The sequence below is a fragment of the Pinus tabuliformis genome, chromosome 5_2, assembly GCF_031772625.1.
Source record: "Pinus tabuliformis cultivar Carrire ecotype Pingquan chromosome 5_2, CPIR1, whole genome shotgun sequence".
Taxonomy (NCBI): Eukaryota; Viridiplantae; Streptophyta; class Pinopsida; order Pinales; family Pinaceae; genus Pinus; species Pinus tabuliformis.
Genome location: NC_142306.1, coordinates 452,377,098 through 452,383,673, shown reverse-complemented (window position 1 = coordinate 452,383,673; position 6,576 = coordinate 452,377,098).

Genomic DNA, 6,576 nt, shown 5'->3' with positions numbered 1-6,576 from the left:
ATGAGAGGAGCTGCAAGCGGGGATAGGAATGGAAGAGTTCATACCCGATGAGGGCAGGCCCTCAGATGGCAACTATGGACGAGACTTTGATGGCTGCGGATGATTTGGAGGCCGCCCGCGCTTCTTCGGCTGTGGAGGTGCCACTGCCTCAACTGTTGGGATCTTCTGCTATTTTTCTGAGATCTCTGCTGCAACCAGGTCCGATGTGGCCAATGGAAATTGTCTTCTGGGCTATGCTGCCTGATGAATATGCTTATGGGAGGTCACCTCCTGTTCAGTGGTCTGATATTTCTTCCTCTTCAGCAGAGGGTAGTCCTTAAAAAGGTGCCCGACCTTATGGCATCGATGAAATCTAAATGGTACTCCCTCGTAGTCCAGCAATTTTCGTCTGGTGTGGTTCCTCCAGTGAATATCTATAAACTCCAACAATCCCTCGGATAGATCCAAATGTACCAAAATCCTTGCGTATGATAACTTCCCTGAGGTCTAATAAGATTCATCAAAGGCGAGGTAGATACCAAGAGAATTGCCAATAAGTCTGAAAACATCCTCTATCCAAAAGTGTAATGGTAAACCGAGTAAACAAACCCAAATTGGTCCTGCGTCCACCCTCTCCCTCGCTGGGTCGAAAAGGGGAGTCCATCGGCGGAGAAGAACCAGGGCCATATCTAAGTGCCAAACTATGGACAACACCCAGTTAATGTGCTCCAAGCTACTAAAGTGAAGTGAAAACCACCCTTTCTCTAGGGTTTGAACCTTCAGAGTCTCCTTCAGATTATCTCCCTAGACATCCGAAACCCATTATTGCAGTTTAGCTACACTGTAATGTCTACCTCTCGCCCAGCCGACCAAGACCTTCGCAGCAATGTCCATGGTGTCGAGCAATTTTATGTCTTCAGCAATATTGAGTGGAGCTGCACAGGCTCGAATCTTTGGACCTCGTTTCTTCCTCGACTGTCCTATAACCCCTGCATTTTTCGCCTCCTACATTGAAAAGGGGAATGTAGGTCCCGGAGAAACCCTAGGGTTTTCCTACACCTCTTGCAGGATGGTTGCGAAATACCAGTGATGGGCCCAATGCTTGTGAAATGTCCCCGTGAGGGAACCAAGGAGGTCCGCACAGCAGAATGACCCGAAACCACCGCCTTCGTGCCCAGATGGGGATCAGGAGTAATGTATCTGGACACCGCCGGGAGTGAGGTCGGAACGATTTCAGGAGCTAGGGTTTGTAAAACTGGTTTGAGCGATGGAGCAGTGTGTGCCTGTGTACACGGTAAGATGGACTGAGAGATGAGCACAGGGGGAGAGGCCGCTTCTTCTGGTAGGGTAACCGGCGAGATGAGAGGTCGAGTTATCGGAGGTAAGGCTTCAACCTCGTCAGTCAGTTCGGACATGAAGGGGAAGAGACCAACAACAGTGGTCTTGGTGGGGGACCATGAGGGCACATCCTCCAAAGGGTCCAAAAAATCGCCCAGATCATCCATGATTGTTGGGGGAAGTTATGACAGCTGCCAGACGAGGACAACAAAGCAACAGTAAACCGTGGTTTGTTCGCCGGGGAGTTCAATAAACCAGAGTGGGAGAGGGTAAACGTAAACAGTTATGGCGGTCAAGAAAAACCCGAAGCAGGTAAGAAACGACACTGACAGGGTTAACGGAGGAGGATACTTGTTATGGGGGCAAATGCAAGTGCGTCCATGGCTGTTGACTACCAGAGGTCATGGCATTGAAACCCATGGCCGCCTCACATCGTCAAAACCCTAGTCCATCGCTGTTCTCTTATACTTGTTATTGTTGTTTTTCCAAAATTCATACTAGCAAGCACTTAATTTAAAATACCTGACATATACTTACTTAAAAACACCACATAATTATTATATTCAAAAAAACTTAAACATATTAATTTAATAAACTTATATTTATTTATAAATTCAATTTAAAAAATTAAACATAAATATTATCCCAATAAATTAAACAATAAATTCCATCCATTTCCATATTCATTAATTTTACCAAAGCTTTTATCTCCTCGTATCTCAGAAGACGTTATAGGCTTGTTTTGAACGATTTCACATGTGCATGTTCTGACAAGTATTGATCCGATTGCTTATTCCTTCCTCAAGTCACCCGACAAATTAAACAATAAATTCCATCCATTTCCATATTCATTAATTTTACCAAAGCTTTTATCTCCTCGTATCTCAAAAGACGTTATAGGCTTGTTTTGAACGATTTCACATGTGCATGTTCTGACAAGTATTGATCCGATTGATTATTCCTTCCTCAAGTCACCCAAAATTTTATATATAATTTGATTGGAAATATTAGGATAGGTTGGCTTAAAGGTTATTCGACAAAATCAAGGTGAAAATATGCGGAGGTCTGTAATAAACTCTTACCCCGAGATCTGTAATTATTAATTTTTCGGAATCATCAACCATTCAAAGTGTCTAATAATTTTTTTTTTTTCAAAGGTGGAAAAAACTATTCAACTCAGTTGTCAAACCAACAGTGAGGACAGTCATCTCTGGTTGCTATTCGCGAATGTCAGTTTGATGCATCACTATTATCAGGGAAAACCACGCCACCTGGAATAACCCGTTGGTGGTCTATAAGGGTGCAGGCTTTCACTCCTGCCAGATGCCTCTGGGTCTTAGGCCGTTAACCAGTTTCCTTACTCTAATAAATTATTACTAATAACTATTATTATATATTCAAATTAAAAAATCATTTAATTTACTTAAAAATTAAACATAAAAAATCAAACTTATATTAATTATATTTTTTAAATCGGTATATCCATTTTTATATTATTAATTTTTATTTTGAAACAATATATATATATATATATATATATATATATATATATATATATATATACTTTGAATGAAATCGATATATTTTTTAAAAATTGATGTGATAGGAAAGAGCGTTGTCTATCTATTGTATGTTGGTTTTTGTTTTTGTTTTTTTGTTTTTTGTTTTTTTCGACTAAAACTAACCAAACAATTAGTTAAATAATAATTTTAAATATATATTTTTTATTATTTTAAAATTTAATATCAAGAAAAATCATTTTATAAAAGTTTATAATTTAAATTTATAATCCCAACATTTTTTTATAAAAAAAACCTTGAAAACTTATAACAACCAAACCACAGCGAGGGAGCAGGAAATTAAAACAAAATGTTCTAATTTAAAAATAAAGTATCATTTGTTTTATTCTTACTCCTCTTTTGTGTAGTTTGGTCAATAATCATATTGGAATTGACTTGGTTTATTACTATTTTTAAATTTGTCAAGAGTTTTAATAGAATCAATTTAGATTATTCTTATGATCAAATTTGTCACTTTTTGCAATCTGACCATGATTGATATTATAAACCTAAGGGATCAATACTAAAAACTCAAGGGATCATAAACCCAAGGGAATAATATTAAACCCAAGGAAATAATATAAACCCAAGATATAAAAACCCTAAAATAAATATTATAAACCCTAAAATAAACATGGTTTACCATGGTTGATTTTCATATTGAGACAATCTTGGTCAGAATCATTGGACCATGCTCAACCATGATTTATTTTCATATGAAGACAATCGTTGTCACAATCAGACATCAGACCATGTTTGACCATAGTTGAGATAATCTTTGTCACAATACGATGTTGGACCATGGTTGACCATGGTTGTCACAATGGGACACTACACCATGGTTGATCATGATTTGTCGTGTTTGACCATGATTGATTTTCATATTGAGACAATCTTTCTCACAGTGCGACGTTGGACCATGGTAAACAATGGTTGATTTTCATATTGAGACAAAATTCTTCACAATGTAGAATTGGACCATGGTTGACCATAATTCACCACGATTGACCATGTTTGACCAATGTTGACCATGAATGACCATGGTTGACCATGATTATAAACCTAACAGCTTTATATTAAACCCTAGGATTAATATTTTAAACAATACGAATAATATTTTACCATAAGAATATCAACCCTTAGATTAATAAACCCAAGGGAATGATATTGGTTAATACTAAAACGCCAAGGGGTTATAAACCCAAGGAAGTAATATTAAACCCAAGGGATTAATATTACAAACCCAAGGTATATAAACCCAAATATAAATACTATAAATCATAAAATAAAAATGGTTGACCATAGTTTATTTTCATATTGAGACAATCATTGTCACAATGTGACGTTGCACCATGTTTGACCATGCTTGACTATGATTGATATTCATATCGAGACAATTTGTGTCATAGTGTGACGTTGGACCATGGTTGATTTTCATATTGAGAGAATCTTTGTCACAATGTGACGAAGGACCATGGCCTACCATGATTGACCATCGTTGACCATGATTGATTTTATAAAACAAGGTTCACCATGGTTGACCATGAATGATATTATAAACCCAAAAGATTAATACTAAAAACCAAAGGGATTATAAACTCAATGGAATAATATTAAACCTAAGGGAATACTATAAACCCAAGGTATATAAACCCTAATATAAATATTATAAACCTAAATATAAACATCGTTGACCATGGCTGATTTTTATATTGACATAATCTTTGTCACAATGCGACATTGGACCATGCTTGACCATGGTTTACCATGATTGATTTTCATATCTAGACAATCATTGTCACAATGAGACGTTGGACTATGATTGACCATGTTTCATTTTCATATTAAGATAATCTTTATCACAAAGCAACGTTGGACCATGGTTGACCAAGGTTTTCACATGTGACGTTGGACCATGGTTGACCATGATTGAATTTCATATTGAGACAATCTTTCTCACAATGCGAGGTTGGACAATGGTTGACCATGGTTGATTTTCATATTGAGATAATCTTTGTCACAATGTGGCATTGCATCATGGTTTGACCTTAATTAACCATGGTAGACCATGTTTGACCAATGTTGACCATGATTGACTATAGTTGATGATGGTTGAAAATGGTTGAGCATGGCTGACTTTCATATTAAGACAATCTTTGTGGCAATGTGACCTTGGACCATGCTTGATTTTAATATTAAGACAATCTTTGTCATAGTACGATGTTGGACCATGGTTGACCATGATTGATATTATAAACCCAAGGGAATAATATAAATACAAGGTATATAAACCCAAAGATAAATATTGTAAACCCTAAAATAAACATGGTTGAGCATCGTTGATTTTCATATTGACACAATATTTGTCACATTGCGACGTTGGACCATGCTTGACCATGGTTGACCATGATTAATTTTTGTATTAAGACAATCATTTTCATAATCAGACATTGGACCATGGTTGATTTTCATATTGAGACAATCTTTATCACAATGTGATGTTGCACCATTGTTGACCATGGTTTTCACATGTGATGTTGGACCATGGTTGACCATGATTAACTGCGGTTCACCATAATTAAATTTCATATTGAGACAATCTTTCTCATAATGCGACGTTGGACCATGGTTGATTTTCATATTGAGGTAATCTTTGTCACAATGTGGCGTTGGAATGTGATTGACCTTAATTGACCATGGTCAACAATGTTTGACCAATGTTGACCATGATTGACCATGATCAACCATGTTTGACCAATGTTGACCATGGTTGACCATAGTTGACGATGGTTGGCAATGGTTGAGCATAGTTGATTTTCATTTTGAGATAATCTTTGTGACGATGTGACGTTGGACCATGGTTGATTTTCATATTGAAACAATCTTTGTCACAGTCTGACATTGGACCATGGTTGATTTTGATATTAAGAGAATCTTTGTCACAATGTGACGTTGGACCATGATTGACCATGATTGACCATCGTTAACCATGATTCATATTATAAACCCAAGGGATTAATACTAGAAACACAAGGGATTAATACTAGAAACCCAAGGGAATAGTAAACCCAAGGGATTATAAACCCAAGGGAATAATATTAAACCCAAGGGAATAATATAAACCCAAGGAGTACAAACACTATGATAAATATTATAAACCCTAAAATAAACGTGGTTGACCATAGATGATTTTTATATTGACATAATTTTTATCACAATGTGACATTGGACCATGCTTGACCATGCTTGACCATGATTGATTTTCATATTAAGACAATCGTTGTCATAATCAGACGTTGGACCGTGGTTGACAATGGTTGATTTTTATATTAAGATGATCTTTGTCATAATGCGACATTGGACTATGGTTGACCATGGTTTTCACATGTGACATTGGACCATGGTTATTGACTATTGTTAACCATGATTGATTTTCATATGGATACAATCTTTCGCACAATGTGACATTGGATCATGGTCTAGTGTCGAATTAAAATAACTTTTTAAATTTATTAATTTAATTTAAATATTATTAACAATTATTTAATTTGAAAAATAATTATTTATGTAAAAATTAGAGAAAATATAATCTTTTTAGATGTTTTTGATCAATTTAATATAGTATAAAACACATTTTTTTTTATTGTTAAAATATATATAGAATTATATGGTAAATATTTCATTGATTAAAAAATAATTT